The 19,365-nt window shown below is 37.5% G+C and overlaps 3 pseudogenes; all 3 read right to left on the bottom strand.

Annotated features, from left to right (window-relative positions):
* Nucleotides 1–3,788: 3,788 nt before the first annotated feature.
* Nucleotides 3,789–7,706, bottom strand: LOC149215114 (uncharacterized; annotated as a pseudogene).
* A 277-nt stretch (nt 7,707–7,983) lies between these two features.
* LOC149215113 (5'-adenylylsulfate reductase-like 5) lies at nt 7,984–8,607 on the bottom strand (annotated as a pseudogene).
* Nucleotides 8,608–12,526: 3,919 nt separating this feature from the next.
* Nucleotides 12,527–13,585, bottom strand: LOC149215112 (uncharacterized; annotated as a pseudogene).
* Between the last annotated feature and the right edge of the window lie 5,780 nt (nt 13,586–19,365).

The following is a 19,365-nucleotide window of genomic DNA, read 5'->3' as shown; positions in this document are numbered from 1 at the left end:
GCCAACAAACAAAAGATGAGCCTTCGCGTGAGTACAGATCATATGCCTCCCATCGCCTCAACGAGGGACGGCATCAAACGACCGATCCGGCAATCAGTGACTGAAGGAACAGAGCCCCAAATAGCAGTAGTTTCAGGGGATAAAAAATCTAATCCAGCCCTCCAGGACCCAGAACAGGATCGAACTCAAATTTTCATCAGAATCCTGTCAGGAAAAACTATTTGTAAGCAATTCTGGACAGGATCTTTGATAAAAAATATAAAGGATGAAATACAAGCAGATACAGGCATCCCATCAAATCTGCAAAGCTTGATACATGCAGGCAAAATCCTGCAGGATAATTTTACAGTACAGCACTATGGTATTGGTCGAGACTCAACCATCACTGTAAGCTCAAGGCTGAGAGGGGGAAGCTCTGGCCCAGGCCCTAAAGGCATAAATTCCTTTAAAGATGCTGTCAAAGGGAAGGGGGAAGTCAAAAACAAGCCATCACCACCTCCAGATCTTCCTGGTCCCTACATTGTGGAGCAAAGATCACAGATTCCTGTTCTGCAAGTGGACTTGCCAGAGGTAAAAAATTTTCATTCTGATCTTTCTTCAACAGGTGTCATTTGCAGATTCAACGGGTTTTGGCCTAAAGCAGATGCTTTAAGACAGTGGATCTTCTCCACATGGACCCCAAATTGTGACATTCATTTATGCTCCAAGGGCTTTTTTATTGTAAAATTCGATTCGGTTAAGGAAACAGAATTTGCCCTCCATGAGGGGCCATGGTTCTGGGGCAATGCTGGTCCCTTCATGACCCCCTGGTTCCCGGGTTTTGACCCTTCCACTATGGTGGTCTCCAAAATGCCGGTTTGGGTTAGGCTCCACAACCTACCTTTACACTTCTGGTTTCCTAATGTTTTTGCAGCAATAGGGAATGCCATAGGTTCTTTCATCAAGCAAGATGTGGAAAGAATAGAAAGAGGCATCCATACTTTTGCCAGAATCTGTGTGGAGGCTGACCTTAGTCAAGGGCTTCCCGACAATATAATTCTGATCCATAACAACTCTCAGTGGAAACAGCCTCTTGATTATGAAAACACGGCCTTCAGATGTCGAGGCTGTCAACAAACAGGACATCTACATAATAACTGTCCGCAAAATAAAAGAGAAAACAGAAGGAATAAGAAACAAGTTCAGAAACCAAGAGGCTGGCAATGCACAGTGAATCCAGAAGAAGAAACAGAGGATGAGGGGGAGCTTGACACCCCACCTGAAAAACATGATGATCCTATTGGGGAGAATACCGCGGCTGCCCCTACGGCAAACAATCAGGAACATTCGGCATCAGATTCCGGAAAATTTACTACATCAGCAAACAAGAACACAAAGATTCACCAAAATCAGGGAGAGACGACAAGCGTGGATCCAAGCATGGGAGGCATCAAACGGCATCACCACTCAGATACTTCAGACTCAGACAAAGAAACAGGGCCTCAGATTGCAGGAACTCAGTTAGTCATCGCTTTGACCGAGCCTACTCAAGGAGAATGGCGCAAGGTTGAAAAGAAAAAGGGGCGAAAGACTTGAAGCTGCCGGCAGTCAGTTTTTTGCCCTCCCCCCTCCCTCCTCTCTTTCTATTTTTCTCATTCTTTGTGCACGTTAGTCCTCTAACGTTGCGTAGGGTGCGATAGCACCCGAGCCCTTGTGGCAGCCTACGGAATGCTTTTTCGCTTCTGGAAATGCTCAGCATATGCAATGTAACTTTTTTTTTTTTTTTTTTTAATAAAAAGTTCGCTTTTTCTTCGGAAAATATATATATATTACCATTTAAATTAAATAATGATGGTTTTTTTTAAGCGCTCCTTCTTTATAATCAATGCTATGCATGTCATAATAAAAATTAAATTATAAAAATTATAAAAGATGTTAAAGATAAATGTGAAACACATATGTATGTAATTATATGCATTATCAAATATATATATATATATATATATATATATATATATATATATATATATATATGCTAAAAATAATATTCTTAGGAATCAACATAGATTCATCTTAATTCCAATTCTAAATATATCAAGCGCAAAAAGAACGAAATATTTTGAGGTGTGAACTTTTTCTTCATTTTTGTACTCAAAAAGAAGATTTGGAGTTAAAAAGAGCGTGGTAGACGTAGAATTAATATGGATCCATTCTCATTGAACACTGTACAACCCAATATGAGTGTGATATCCCTAGATAATGTAAATATTTAATTTACTGGAAACTAAACAAATTGATTATTATTTTAAGTTACAAAAACTATTTCTTGAATTAAATTATGTAGAAATGAAATAACTGTTACACGTAAATATTTCTTTCACCTGTTAGAGTAGTTAGGATTGACAGTTTCCTATCCCTAACTGATTTCTTGAGGATTTATTCAAGAAATATGAAGAGTATAGAGGTATTTGAGATCAGGAGTGAAAGTGAGCAAGAAAGCAAAGGAAAAGGAAGAAAATATGTGCTAATATGTTAAACAGTTTTCTGTAACTATGTCTGGTTTGGACCAAATAAATGTGAGATAGTGGGGTCTAAAAATAAAAGAAGAAGGTTCCTGTATCTAGGAACAACAAGCACCAAGGTCTAGTTGCAGACCAAATCTAGAAGACAACATGATCCAGATAAGTGAAAATTTCATATTAAATAATTAGAGATATGATATATATTTATATAAATCTATGTCTGATATTTATTGATAGATATTAGAGATAGAATGGTTAACTCGGGGTATCTTGTATAGAATATCCCATAAGAAATATTTAAGTATCTAGATGAGGAGTAGAATTACTTTTCTAATACCTAGAGAAATGCACAGTTAAATGTGGCGGAAAATGACAAAATTAGCTGAGAGAGTCTAGATATGTAAACATTATCGCAATAGAACAAAAAAAAAAAAGACGAGAAATGCCAGTATTTCTATACAAAATATATATTCATACAAAGATCTAGTACACCCATGATCTTTTTATTAGGTAAAGGCAAAACTCTGATCACCCGGATAGAAGGCACAAACACATATATATATATATATATATATATATATATCTATATATATATATATATATATATATATATATATATATATATATATATATATATATATATATATATATATATATATATATATGATCATATAATCTTTAAACATTCGTATCGTGTACAAAAAAAGTAAGCATTTAGGAATACAAACCTTCCGTTGTTAACAAAGAAAACTTAAGGCAGTAGAATGAAATTTAACAGAATTTATAGACTACGGCAGATAAATTACAAGATACATATTTTATTTCATGCATAACCAAAATTCCTACCCTCGCAGGCCAAGTTAGATAATTACAACCTCTATTGATAAACCACAGTCGAGAAAATTTTTATAGTCTCCACTTGAAACATAGACGAGAAAATCGACTTCTATTTATGATGGAAATGACGAAGCGACTACCGAAAACATTACATTACCCATAACATGTTTAAAGATAATTAAGTAAATGGCAACCAAAGAACTGTAAGTTGGCCAATAAAATCCTTGTAACAGCAATACGAGTCTGTCCAATCCTATTATCTAAGAGAGGAAGAAAATAGAGTTGGGCCAAGGTTTTGGTCTTCGTTAACCCTTTGAAAAATATACAAATACATATCTCCATTTTAAATTCATCAATGCTTCTTACTGTAAAGATAAATGCAGATATATAAATAGATAAGTTAACAGTTCACAAAATGAATTCTTCCTTCTGGAGTCTGAAACCCTCAAACTAAGAAACCCTTAACAGAATATAATAGGCAAGGTTCAAGTACCCGATAGATGGGTTGGAACTATCATCACCGCGCTTAGTGGGCCGAGCGAAGGCTTTCTCCAACCCAAAAACTTCATCACTTGCGAAACCCTGCATCCCAACTGGGAGGAGTATCAAAGATTAAAAGCTAGCGTATGAAAACAATAACTGGGAAAAAGATTAGAGAATGGAAATGGCAAACAAAACCATTTAGATTTTACCTGATTTAAAGTCACATGTAGAAACCCTCCTCACAGTAGAATGCTGAGCCAGAAACCCAATGTGCTTACCATTGAAGCCATAAATGAATAGGAAGCATAATATGACAATGGTGAACCAATTTGGATCATAAATAGACTCCATCAACAAATGATAGACCTGTGAATACCAGAGCATGGAAAAACTCCCCTGCAGAGCATGTTGTGTCCATTCCCAGGAGAAGGAAAATGAAAAGACGACGACACTACACCAGAGGCATAGAAACCCGAGGTTTTCCTCCATCGTCCGATCCGAGCAACAACTGGATACTGTTGATGAGGAGCCACAACGAAGACTCCAGAGGGGAAATACCCCCACCTAGGCCAATACAACAACCATAGAATTAATGCAGCATAAATGAGGCCGAGTGACAAAATTAATGTTCAGCTCAGTGATCGGACAACATTAAAGTCCCAGGCTTAATTAGAGTTGAGATTATAGTATATCTAAATCATGGTTCGAAGGTGAAAAGCAGGTTTGTTGACTTGGTTAGAAACCCAACCATTGTTTGATCCCATTATACATTAGTCACAACGAGTATACAAAAGCTATGGTTTGATTTAATTGTAAAAGGACCATATTATAATAGTCAAATGTAATGCAGAAATAACACTGGTAAAGATTTTACAGTTCTGGCACAAATCTAGATTCTTATTAGTAAAAGATCTCTGTTTAATATATAGTAATTTATTTTAAAAACTTCTTTATGAATATCTTGATATGTGGGTGTGTGACATATGGTATCAGAGCGCTCAGGTTGTAAAATTGAGACATCTTAAATATAAGTAAATAACAACATTTGTGATGTGAAAAGAGGAAGAAGGGAAGCAGTCAGCATGAGGAGGGCTGGAAATCCACCACACAGGTTTGTAATGGGAACAAGGCGAGCATCATTTGAAGAAGGAAATCCTGAGGTATGGGTGCAGTTAGGAGAAGAGCCACATAATACCAATATTGTTATCATGGAAATTGTACAAGAATTGAAGGATGAGATGGCCTGACTATGGGAAGATAATGGAAGGTTGATGCGGGAGTATGAAACTATTATGAAGTGTCTATCTGATAGAAAAAATCATCGACCACTAATCCCCAGCCCCGAACACAGAAATATGACTATAGAACAAGAATTTCGAATTGAGAACATGGAAACAGAGGGTGGCGAAGAGAATCATGAAGAAGAATCAGATAATGTGTCAGGACACAAGACACAACAAAGGCAAAAAATGGAGCTTTAAGGGGAATTTTGAAAAATAAAACCTCCCCTCTTTGATGGTGAACAGGAAGAGGCAGCGGAAGCCTAGATCATCAATATGAACAAGTATTTTCAGTTGTATGAGTACGACCACAATTTAAAGGCTCATTTGGCCATCTTCCAGCTGTTATCTCAAAATCAAGCCCTGGAAGGCTGCAAACCAGGAAGACTTCAAGTAACTATTTCAAACCAATCTTTAGACTAAGGCTTAGCCTCCCTAGCCTGAGAGGGCTCTCTCAAAGGGTTATTGATTTTGACTAATAATAAGATGGCTAACTCTTGTGGAATAACATTGACAAATATGAAGGTTGGAAAAATATTAAACTAATTTCCATTGGGCCTATGGAGTCAATCATACTTCAGTAAATAATGATACTGCCTTTACATAGAAGTCAGGGCATTTAGCATTTAGATGTTCAGAACACAACTCATATAAAACCACAGTTCATACATGCATACAGGAAGTCAGAGCACAATCAGTGAATTCTGAGTGATTATACATATATGCAACTGTAAAAGACATTAAGGAAAGAATAAAATCACACATTCTAAACATGGAAATCCCTTATGAATCCTGAGAAGAAAAGAAGCCAACCTATATTACTAAACTCTGTCTTTACATAAGCCAAAACAGTACTCTGTTTTATAAAATATCCAACCCCCATTACATTTCTGTTTCAGCTATATATAAAATCCTTATTCTAACTAATTCGAGCTTCCTCCTCCAGCATGAGGGGAGTCGATAACTACCTCTACTGACACCTATCAGCTATTGAACTAACTAATAAATACAACTAAAGTGCTGACTGGAGTTTTTAAAGAGTTCTAAATTAACTATGTCTCTAACTCCATGTTCCATGCATAATGGCCTCTCCTTGTTCTTTGACACCTGGTCCTCTTCCGATTTGGCTGTAATGGATGTTCAATGCTCCATGTTTGATCTTTAATGACACATCCTTTCCAATACCCTGAAATATAGGAAACCGCCTCTGTTTGTCGGTCCTTGGTTTGCCTCAAAATATTCGAATCCAAAGAAGCATGCCTTTATCCTTTAATTACCCAAAATAGATCAGACTGCCACATCCTTGATGTGTTGTCCACCGCTTCATGTACCTATGTGATGACAAAAACCTTTCAAAAGATTTTCCGCTTTGTTGACCATAATTGATCAACTGAATTGTAACATGCAACTACAGCAGTTTCGTAGCGCGCTACGAAACTGCTGTGTAATTTCAAAAGCACAGTCTTACTTTCATAGCTAAATGATCGCCACTGTTCATGGCTTAAGACTGCTCTTCTCTAATTACAAAATTTGGATGTTTGACCTCATTACAGCTGGCATTTCCATAATGCAAAAACAACAACCATCTTATTCAAGCTTACTCTGTCCAAATCACTAATAATCTCTTCACACTTGATAATGTGATGCATAAAGTTATCAGCGTATAGCTTTGAAGACTTGATTCAACAATATGAATGATATCCTCATCAATATAAAAGTCAACATCTGCATTTGATATAATTCCTCCATCATGATCAATTGCATGAGTCTTATGCTTGTATGTCATAACTTCTGATAAGAACATCTTCAACTGATGCCTATATGCATCTTGGTTATTTTTTACAAGAGCTTCATCATAGTTTGGTACTGAAGGAGTAATAAATCTAGGACAGGCATATGAAAAAAAATTCGTCATACACTGCCTCATCACTTCTCTGCATGCTTGCCATCTTCTCCCCATACTTCCCTTTCAGCTGATTGTTCACATTTTCCTCAACAAGCTTCATTTGTGGACAGATAGAGAGGCATATAGCCAATAGAGCATACATCTGTTCATTTTTCTTCAGAATTTGGTCAAACTGTGGATAATTTTGATGGAACTGTTTGGTCTTTATTATATACAACAAAACTTGATTGAAGGCCCGTATTGCCTCAACATACCTTTTCAACATAAGGTTGGCGGATCTATAATAATAAATAGTTGTGATATGGCTTCCAATCACTGAATTGTAGACACCTGTCTGGTTAACATCTATCGCTGCCAAGCACTTGAGTCCAATGTAATAGTCTCCAAGAAGGCAATGTACACGAAGTAGACCAATAATACTAAAGTATCCCAGAACCTTTAGAACATTGCTTCCTCCATTATAGTCATATCCATCAGTTGCAGTAAATGTTAAATTACCTTCTTTCTCTTCCTCTAGGATCTGGATGATCTCAGACTTCTCAACAAGAGCCTGTAAATAGTTGAGCACACTATAGACATTCCACACCTCATTCAGATTTTTGTGACAGTGGCAACAATTTTCTCCAATTCAGAAGGAAACAATACAGACCACAGTTCTCTAGTTTTGAAGCAATAATCCTTAAACACCATATCTGACATGTCCTGATTGTTGATACCATAACCTTGGATTGATCTTTTTTCTATATCAACAAGATATAAGTAAATATTTGACATCTGTTTAAGAAACATAATCAGTGCTTCATTGGTTCTAGGAAACAAGTGTGCCCTTGCATTGTTATCAACAAAAAGATGTAGCCGTTGCTCAGTTGAATCTGTCATTGGCAGAGGATTCACTTGAGATATGGGATAGGAAAGCCTATAAGATTCAAGTTCTTTGCCACTGTGAGAATCTACAAATGAAAGAATCCCTGTCTCATCATGTCCTAGACCACATTTCCCTATTTTCAGAACAGCTGGACTCTGGTCTATGTACTGGGCCTTAACCAAGAGAAACAGAGGCCAGAGATGCCCATACTCTTGCATTCTTAGCACCTTCTTGAAAGTTTCTTGTCTTTGAAAACTTTAAACGACACCAAATTCTATTCAAACCTGTAATCTCCTTATAGAAATGTACAAGTGAATCAAGGTCTTTTAATCCATGATAGCGCACCCTTGATGTCTGGTTCTGTAGAAAGAGAGATGGAAAACTATGAACTCCATTCCTCGAAAGAACACTGGGCATTAGAACAGACTCCTCTACAGCTACATGATAAATCTTTGGAAACATTGAAGATAGGTCATCATATAAAGATCGACATAACTTTGAAAATGGACACCATGAAGCATGAAACAACACCGCCATGTGGGCATCATGATAACGTAGCATATCCAAGGCTCTTTCAAATGATACATCATCAAGCTCACTAACTCTGGAAGGATGAAAGACGGGAGTCTCAGATGACTCAAAGTCAGTGGTCATGCATTTTTCCGGCCATACAAAGGCCACTTCAGGCAAAGAAGGGCACGGGCAATATGTCAGTCTGCTTATGAAATGAAGCATTCTTTTCAGGCACAACGTGGTGACCTTTCCCTTCGATATTTTGGTCTGAACTCACTGGCAAACAGTTTCTTGAATGTGCACATCCCAATTGAAATCCAACATCTTTAGCAGAAAGCCCTTTTTTTTTAGTTCTCTTTGTATTTACAGAGTTCATCAACGGAATTCTTTCACTGAGTGAATGATAGTGGATGAGACGACCCTTTGCTGTGGAAGATTCCAATATTGTGTTCTCCAAATCTATACCACCAATAGCCCGATCACATAGTCGAGCCAATAAAAGTCCAACCTCTACCATGCAAAATCCCAGTTGCCTGAAACTATTCCCAAGCTTTTCAAAGTCACCACCGTGAGGTCTTTGTGAAAAAACTACCTCAGCATATTCTCGATCAATTACCTTGGGTTTTGAATTCCCTTCTGGTGGCGAGGCTGGCCTTTTCTTATGATCTATATCACCTTTCGGTGATTCATTTTCATGTGCCAATTTAGAACAAAGATTTCTGAAAGCAACCCCTCAATTTTCGAGCTACTGCAATCTCTGTAATGTGGAGGTGGTACGGCCTCTGTATCTGCTCCAAGCATTGTTCCTTTCCGATCTTTCTGTTCTTTAAGACATTTTGCAAATTAGAAACAAAGGAAAGTGACAAGAGTCCATTCTTCCCAGAAGTCATATTGCCAGATTGATCACAAATCGAAACCAGAATCAGAAGTTTCGGTCTTAGTAGAGAATTTTCAAATTTGGTTTTGGATGGAAATCTCGATTTGAATAGTACAGGCAAGAATCAAATTTGAAGGCTACAGAACACGTGTCAAGACCGACATGTAAAACCTTGCACATGTTATTCCCGTAAAATTCTTGCAGAAAATATGACAACTGGGGTGAGATGTGCTACGGATCAGCATGAATTCCCCATTTCGTAGCGCAGTTAGTGCAAAACTGGTGTTTTCCGCTACGAAATCACCTAAACCGAGGTTTGTGCACTATGAACTTTGAAATAGGATTGGCATATGGAACTTAGGTGCGGTGTGAGACCAGTGATGGACTACAACAGAGAATTGACCCCATTTGACATACTAACCAGACTCTTAACAAGACTCTAAAACAAGATGAAAAGACTAGGCCCAAAATTGACACCAACCTTTTGACAAATTTGAAAAAAAAAAAAAAATTGATGTTCAGAATTTAAACTATTTTTCTTGAGTGATAACAGTGGCTCCACTTGGGATAGTGTGCTCCTGTAGTACACTAAGAACTTGCAGGTCCAGTGCTTTATCTTTTTTATTACAAACGGAAATTTGCTTGACAAACATTCCTTTCCAGCGTCTTGGGTCTTCACCTCGGGCTTAAGCTTGATGATCACTGTAGGAGAAAGAAATCTACATCTACTGAAAAAAAATGCTCAGTCACCTTGAGCTTATTTGCACTTTCCTACCTACCTACCCTATCAGCTGCAAGCTCCACTTGTAGCTCAAGCAACATGATATTTCCAATAAAGCCAATCAATTGTCTTCTCTGATATTGGAGGCTCTTGACTGCATTCAACCTCAAAATAACCATGGTAGTGAGATGACCACATCAACTCATAATATACTTGATCTTCATAATACAAATGAAAATGAAAGACCGGAGTGCAAAGCTTGTCCATATATTCACTTATAGGGTCAAAGAATACATGGTTATGTTGATGATCATCATAACATTCTACATCTTTAGACAGCTGATTCTCAACCACACAAGATTCTTTTGATATGCTATCGAACTGCTTTTCTGAATGCTGCCTACAAACAATGTAATTTTCCTCTTTCTTATGATCAGTTATTGCTGTAAGCTGCTGAGAAGTTTGACATAAAAAACCAACCTTTTCCTCTGCCTGAGGGTCGTAAAAGCTATCTTCCAGTACTTCTTCTTGCTGTTTGCAATCTATTTCATACTCATAATGATCTGAAGCCTGACAAATCTGCTGCATCTCTACATCAACATCAAAGGATGAAACATGGTTTTCACAAATAAACCCCTGCTGATCTTCATGCTGCGTTTCATGAGATGTTATACTTTCTTCTCGGTGCTGGAATGCATTGTTATGAAGAGCCTCTAAAATTTCTTCATCCATAAATTCATCATCATCATAACAATCTTCCAAGTACTGAATAAGACTTAAAGAATGTCTACAACAATCTTTAAGCAGCAATAAGGAAGGATAACCTTCTTTATACATTTCACAGAATTCATCATGAAAACTAGCAAGCGAATATATTGAACCATTTTCCAAACTTTTATACCAAGACCATGCTTTTCCTTCTAAAGTGGTCATAAACATTTTCATGAGACAATCTTCAGGGAAATGAACCTTAAGACTGTGTATATGCATGTGGAATTTAACCAAATGAAGAGCAACATTATCCTTCTTTTCATCTTTGAATATTGGAAGATCATCTAACCAATCAACCTCTGGCATAGGATTTGGAAAACCAGGGATATGAGACCGATTCATAGGAGCATACCTGGCATTCATTCTTGCAGTGGAATTCATCTTGAAACTTCATCAAGCTACTGATCTTCTAGCAGTGGAGTCACCTTCCAATTTCTTATTTGATGTGTGGAGTCGCCAAGGTAGTTTTGCAGCCTCAAATAGATGTCTGAGCTCCTGCTACCTTCAGAAGTTCAGCCATTGATTTCGGGAATGAATAATCTTCAGACTCCCGGCAGACGCACCAAAATGTTATCTCAAAATCAAGCCCTGGAAGGCTGCAAACCAGGAAGACTTCAAGTAACTATTTCAAACCAATCTTTAGACTAAGGCTTAGCCTCCCTAGCCTGAGAGGGCTCTCTCAAAGGGTTATTGATTTTGACTAATAATAAGATGGCTAACTCTTGTGGAATAACATTGACAAATATGAAGGTTGGACAAATATTAAACTAATTTCCATTGGGCCTATGGAGTCAATCATACTTCAGTAAATAATGATACTGCCTTTACATAGAAGTCAGGGCATTTAGCATTTAGATGTTCAGAACACAACTCATATAAAACCACAGTTCATACATGCATACAGGAAGTCAGAGCACAATCAGTGAATTCTGAGTGATTATACATATATGCAACTGTAAAATACATTAAGGAAAGAATAAAATCACACATTCTAAACATGGAAATCCCTTATGAATCCTGAGAAGAAAAGCAGCCAACCTATATTACTGAACTCTGTCTTTACATAAGCCAAAACAGTACTCTGTTTTATAAAATATCCAACCCCCATTACATTTCTGTTTCAGCTATATATAAAATCCTTATTCTAACTAATTTGAGCTTCCTCCTCCAACATGAGGGGAGTCGATAACTACCTCTACTGACACCTATCAGCTATTGAACTAACTAATAAATACAACTAAAGTGCTGACTGGAGTTTTTAAAGAGTTCTAAATTAACTATGTCTCTAACTCCATGTTCCATGCATAATGGCCTCTCCTTGTTCTTTGACACCTGGTCCTCTTTCGATTTGGCTGTAATGGATGTTCAACGCTCCATGTTTGATCTTTAATGGCACATCCTTTCCAATACCCTGAAATATAGGAAACCGCCTCTGTTTGTCGGTCCTTGGTTTGCCTCAAAATATTCGAATCCAAAAAAGCATGCCTTTATCCTTTAATTACCCAAAATAGATCATACTGCCACGTCCTTGATGTGTTGTCCACCGCTTCATGTACCTGTGTGATGACAAAAACCTTTCAAAAGATTTGCCGCTTTTTTGACCATAATTGATCAACTGAATTGTAACATGCAGCTACAGCAGTTTCGTAGCGCGCTACGAAACTGCTGTGTAATTTCAAAAGCACAGTCTTCCTTTCATAGCTAAATGATCACCACTGTTCATGGCTTAAGACTGCTCTTCTCTAATTACAAAAGCTGGATGTTTGACCTCATTACAGCTGGCATTTCCATAATGCAAAAACAACAACCATCTTATTCAAGCTTACTCTGTCCAAATCACTAATAATCTCTTCACACTTGATAATGTGATGCATAAAGTTATCAGCGTATAGCTTTGAAGACTTTGATTCAACAATATGAACGATATCCTCATCAATATAAAAGTCAACATCTGCATTTGATATAATTCCTCCATCATGATCAATTGCATGAGTCTTATGCTTGTATGTCATAACTTCTGATAAGAACAGCTTCAACTGATGCCTATATGCATCCTGGTTATTTTTTACAAGAGCTTCATCATAGTTTGGTACTGAAGGAGTAATAAATCTAGGACAGGCATATGAAAAAAAATTCGTCATACACAACCTCATCACTTCTCTGCATGCTTGCCATCTTCTCCCCATACTTCCCTTTCAGCTGATTGTTCACATTTTCCTCAAAAAGCTTCATTTGTGGACAGATAGAGAGGCATATATCCAATAGAGCATACATCTGTTCATTTTTCTTCAGAATTTGGTCAAACTGTGGAGACTTTTGATGGAACTGTTTGGTCTTTATTATATACAACAGAACTTGATTGAAGGCCCGTATTGCCTCAACATACCTTCTCAACATAAGGTTGGCGGATCTATAATAATAAATAGTTGTGATATGGCTTCCAATCACTGAATTGTAGACACCTGTCTGGTTAACATCTATAGCTGCCAAGCACTTGAGTCCACTGTAATAATCTCCAAGAAGGCAATGTACACGAAGTAGACCAATAATACTAAAGTATCCCAGAACCTTCAGAACATTGCTTCCTCCATTATAGTCATATCCATCAGTTGCAGTAAATGTTAAATTACCTTCTTTCTCTTCCTCTAGGATCTGGATGATCTCAGACTTCTCAACAAGAGCCTGTAAATAGTTGAGCACACTATAGACATTCCACACCTCATTCAGATTTTTGTGACAGTGGCAACAATTTTCTCCAATTCAGAAGGAAACAATACAGACCACAGTTCTCTAGTTTTGAAGCAATAATCCTTAAACACCATATCTGACATGTCCTGATTGTTGATACCATAACCTTGGATTGATCTTTTTTCTATATCAACAAGATATAAGTAAATATTTGACATCTGTTTAAGAAACATAATCAGTGCTTCATTGGTTCTAGGAAACAAGTGTGCCCTTGCATTGTTATCAACAAAAAGATGTAGTCGTTGCTCAGTTGAATCTGTCATTGGCAGAGGATTCACTTGAGATATGGGATAGGAAAGCCTATAAGATTCAAGTTCTTTGCCACTGTGAGAATCTACAAATGAAAGAATCCCTGTCTCATCATGTCCTAGACCACATTTCCCTATTTTCAGAACAGCTAGACTCTGGTCTATGTACTAGGCCTTAACCAAGAGAAACAGAGGCCAGAGATGCCCATACTCTTGCATTCTTAGCACCTTCTTGAAAGTTTCTTGTCTTTGAAAACTTTAAACGACACCAAATTCTATTCAAACCTGTAATCTCCTTATAGAAATGTACAAGTGAATCAAGGTCTTTTAATCCACGATAGCGCACCCTTGATGTCTGGTTCTGTAGAAAGAGAGATGGAAAACTATGAACTCCATTCCTCGAAAGAACACTGGGCATTAGAACAGACTCCTCTACAGCTACATGATAAATCTTTGGAAACATTGAAGATAGGTCATCATATAAAGATCGACATAACTTTGAAAATGGACACCATGAAGCATGAAACAGCACCGCCATGTGGGCATCATGATAACGTAGCATATCCAAGGCTCTTTCAAATGATACATCATCAAGCTCACTAACTCTGGAAGGATGAAAGACGGGAGTTTCAGATGACTCAAAGTCAGCAGTCATGCATTTTTCCGGCCATACAAAGGCCACTTCAGGCAAAGAAGGGCATGGGCAATATGTCAGTCTGCTTATGAAATGAAGCATTCTTTTCAGGCACAGCGTGGTGACCTTTCCCTTCGATATTTTGGTCTGAACTCACTGGCAAACAGTTTCTTGAATGTGCACATCCCAATTGAAATCCAACATCTTTAGCAGAAAGCCCTTTTTTTTTTTAGTTCTCTTTGTATTTACAGAGTTCATCAACGGAATTCTTTCACTGAGTGAATGATAGTGGATGAGACGACCCTTTACTGTGGAAGATTCCAATATTGTGTTCTCCAAATCTATACCACCAATATCCTTATCACATAGTCGAGCCAATAAAAGTCCAACCTCTACCATGCAAAATCCCAGTTGCCTGAAACTATTCCCAAGCTTTTCAAAGTCACCACCGTGAGGTCTTTGTGAAAAAACTACCTCAGCATATTCTCGATCAATTACCTTGGGTTCTGAATTCCCTTCTGGTGGCGAGGCTGGCCTTTTCTTATGATCTATATCACCTTTCGGTGATTCATTTTCATGTGCCAATTTAGAACAAAGATTTCTGAAAGCAACCCCTCAATTTTCGAGCTACTGCAATCTCTGTAATGTGGAGGTGGTACGGCCTCTGTATCTGCTCCAAGCATTGTGCCTTTCCGATCTTTCTGTTCTTTAAGACATTTTGCAAATTAGAAACAAAGGAAAGTGACAAGAGTCCATTCTTCCCAGAAGTCATACTGCCAGATTGATCACAAATCGAAACCAGAATCAGAAGTTTCGGTCTTAGTAGAGAATTTTCAAATTTGGTTTTGGATGGAAATCTCGATTTGAATAGTACAAGCAAGAATCAAATTTGAACGCTACAGAACACGTGTCAAGACCGACATGTAAAACCTTGCACATGTTATTCTCGTAAAATTCTTGCAGAAAATATGACAGCTGGGGTGAGATGTGCTATGGATCAGCATGAATTCCCCATTTCGTAGCGCAGTTAGTGCAAAACTGGTGTTTTCCGCTACGAAATCACCTAAACCGAGGTTTGTGCGCTATGAACTTTGAAATAGGATTGGCATATGGAACTTAGGTGCGGTGTGAGACCAGTGATGGACTACAACAGAGAATTGACCCCATTTGACATACTAACCAGACTCTTAACAAGACTCTAAAACAAGATGAAAAGACTAGGCCCAAAACTGACACCAACCTTTTGACAAATTTCAAAATAAAATAAAATTGATGTTCAGAATTTAAACTATTTTTCTTGAGTGATAACACCAGCTACAAGGGAAAGCCACCCTGTGGTGGGAAGAAGTAAAAAAAAAAAAAATAGAGTAAATGAACAAAACATAACCTTGGAAATATTTCAAAGGTATTTTAAAAGAAAATATCTAACTAAAAGATTTTATGGCAAAAAGGAAAAGGAGTTTCAAGATCTCCGATTGGGTCAATTGTCTATAGATGAGTTCATAACAAAATCCACATCCTTCAGTATGTCCCTTACATACGCGAAGAAAAGGCAAAAGTGTAGTGGTTTATTAGCAGTCTTCCACTGTTCATGAAAGAACGACTTGAGTTTGATAAGCCGAAAATGATGGACGAAGTTATACAGAAAGTGCGGATATGCTACCAGCGAAACAGAAAAAGGGAGATGTGGGAAAGAGATGGGTCAACAAAAAGGGAATTAAATTTGCTTCTAACCACAAGGGAAATAAGGGCATATTCAACAAAGGATTGTATAAAGGTCAAACTAGCTGGAATATGAATAGAAACCAGCCCAGATTTAAATTACCAAGTGAAACCAAAATGAATGAGCAATTAGGAAGCACTGAAGTAGAATTAACCACCAGAGCACCTGTACAGTGTTAGGGATGTGGAGGCCCACATTATGTCAAAAAAATCTCACACCGCAAGGGAGATGAGCAAATTTCACAGATTCAAGAAGAATCTACTGTGGGAAAAGTGGCAAGAAGCATTCCTAAAATTAATGCTGCCATTGAATACCATCAGGCAGAACATCAACCAACCATGGTTGAATTTGAAGGTAAAGTTTTTGACCAAACCATATCCATTTTAATTCATCCAGGAGCTATTTTGAGTTATATTAGCCCCAAGATAGTGGAACAATTTTGTTTGCAAGCTATTAAGTTTAAAAATCCTTGGTTAGTACAACTAGCCACAAGAGAAAAAAGAAGGGTGTTGGCCAAAGTTAGCAACTGTCCCCTAATATTAGCTGGTCAGTCTATTATGGCAGATATGAATGTGTTACCCCTAGGATCATACGACATCCTTATAGGTATGGACTATTTGGAAAAGCATTGGTCTCTCATTAACTGTAAAACAAAAACCATTAATTACCTAGATGAGAAAGAAGAAAGACAGGAAATTCAGTGTATTCAAAAACCTCTGAAATTAAGGCATGTGTCAGCCTCCCAATTAGTGAAATGCATTAGCAAAGGCTTCCAGGTTTATGCAATAAAAGTAGGCTATGTTGATTCTAAGGATAAAACTTTTCTTTAGAGAATATACCAGTGGTGCAGAATTTTCTGGATATGTTTCGTGAATAAATTCCGGGACTACCTCCAAAAGCGGACATAGATTTCACCATTGAGTTGATTCCAAGAGCTACCCCGGTCTCCTAAGCCCCTTAGCGTATGAGGATACCAGAGTTAACAGAATTAAAAATGCAGCTACAAGAGCTGCTTGATAAAAAGTATATCTGTCCTAGTGTGTCACCTTGGGGAGCTTCGGTGATCTTTGTAAAGAAGAAGGACAAAACCTTGTGAATGTGTGTGGATTACCGTGAGTTAAATAAGCTCACTATTAAGAATAAATGCCCCCTCCCTTGTATATATGAGTTATTTGATCAAGTGAAGGGTGCAACCGTGTTTTTAAAGATTGACCTTTGCTTGGGTTACCATCGGATTAGGATAAAGGAAGAAGACATAGCAAAACTACTTTTAGGACTCGTTATGGACATTATGAGTTCATGGTGCTGCCTTGTGGAGTGACTAATGCCCCAATTACCTTCATGTTCCTCATGGAAAATATATTTCATCAGTATTTGGATAAGTTTGTGTTAATCTTTATCGATGATATACTGATATACTCCCAGAACATAGAAGAACATAAGGAGCATCTCTGTATTGTTCTGCAAGTTCTAAGAGAACACCAGCTGTATGCTAAGTACAATAAATTTGATTTCTTTAAAGAAAAAATTTAGTACTTGGGACATGTCATCACCAAGAATGGAATCGTAGTGGACCCAGAGAAAATAAGGACTATCATGGAGTGGTTAGTACCAAAGGACGTAGTTGACGTAAGATCGTTCATGGGTCTAACCGGATATTAGAGACGATTTGTGGAAGGTTTTTCTAGGGTGGCATATCCCATTACCTCTCTGCAAAAGAAAGGAAAAACCTTTAGGTGGACCTCTGATTGTCAAAGGAGTTTTGATCAACTCAAACATCTACTTACAATAGCACCCATTTTGAGCATTCTTGATCCCAATAAAAAGTATGTGGTGTGTACAGATGCTAGCAAAGAAGGTGTAGGTGGTGTATTAATGCAAGAAGGAAAAGTTGTTGCCTATGAATCGAGGAAGCTTAAAGAGTATGAGAAAAAGTATTCAGATTATGACTTAGAGTTGACAAAGTCATCCATGCCTTGAAGATGTGGTGACATTACTTGATGGGTAAGAAATTTATGTTAATGACTGATCATCATAGTCTAATAAACTATTTCAAGCAACCCACTTTGAATGCTAGGCAAGCTCGTTGGGATGACTTCCTAAGCGAATTCTATTTTGAAATCAAACACTTGAAGGAAAAAGAGAAACGAGTTGTGGATGCCTTAAGTTGAAAGGTAATTTTTTTGTATGAGATTTCTTTGAGTGAATCACGAACTAATTTTTATGAGCAGATTCAAGAAACAACCATGCAAGATTTATAATATAAACATTTATGGCAACAAGCTAAAATTCTGAACAACCATTAACAACGACTGGGATATGAGGTAAATTCAGAAGGCTTACTGATTTATAGGAAAAGGATATATGTGCCTAATAAAAAAAATATTAAAAAATTAATTTTAGACGAATATCATAAGATTCCTTATGTAGGCCACCTCGACCCTAGGTACCAGAAACTGACTACTGCTCTTAGAAAGGAATTTTTCTGTCCTAGTATGAAGAGGGAGGTAGTAGAATATTTAGCCCGTTGTTTGGAATGCTAGCAAGTGAAGGAAGAGTACCACCACCCGACGATATTACTCCACCCATTTCCTATTCCTGAATGGAAATGGGAGACCATATCCATCGATTTCATTACAGGAATGCCCAAGTCTAAAACAAAAATGACTCAATAATGGTGGTAGTGGACAAATTGAGCAAATTTGCTCATTTCATACTTGTAAAATCAACTTATAGAGCGATACAAATTGCTAACATTTTTATGCAAAACATTTTTAAATTACATGAGATACCCAAGATGATCATCTCTGACTGTGATGTTAAATTTACATCATCTTTCTGGAAATCTCTATTTGAAGGCTTGGGCACACAGCTACACTTTAGGACTTCTTATCACCCTCAAACAGATGGGCAGACGAAACAAGTAAATCAAGTAGTAGAAGACATGCTACAAACTTATGTAATGCAACAACCATCTAAATGGGAGGACTACTTGCACTTAGTAGAGTTTTCTTATAACAACAGATACCATACATCCTTACAGACGAGTCCCTTTGAAGTGTTATACGGGTGTAAGTGCAGGACACCCTTGAGTTGGGGTGGTCTAGAGGACAATTTTATACTAGGACTAAATATGTTAGAGGAAATGGAGGAGATGGTTAAAAATGTACAAGCCAATTTGAAAGCCACTCAGGACTGGAAAAATAAATTTTCTGATCGGAAGAGAAGTTTCCGAGAATTCCAAGTGGGGGATCATGT

The sequence above is a fragment of the Pinus tabuliformis genome, chromosome 1_1, assembly GCF_031772625.1.
Source record: "Pinus tabuliformis cultivar Carrire ecotype Pingquan chromosome 1_1, CPIR1, whole genome shotgun sequence".
Classification (NCBI taxonomy): Eukaryota; Viridiplantae; Streptophyta; class Pinopsida; order Pinales; family Pinaceae; genus Pinus; species Pinus tabuliformis.
Note: the sequence above shows the minus strand (reverse complement) of the source record. Positions and strands in the feature narration are given on the sequence as shown.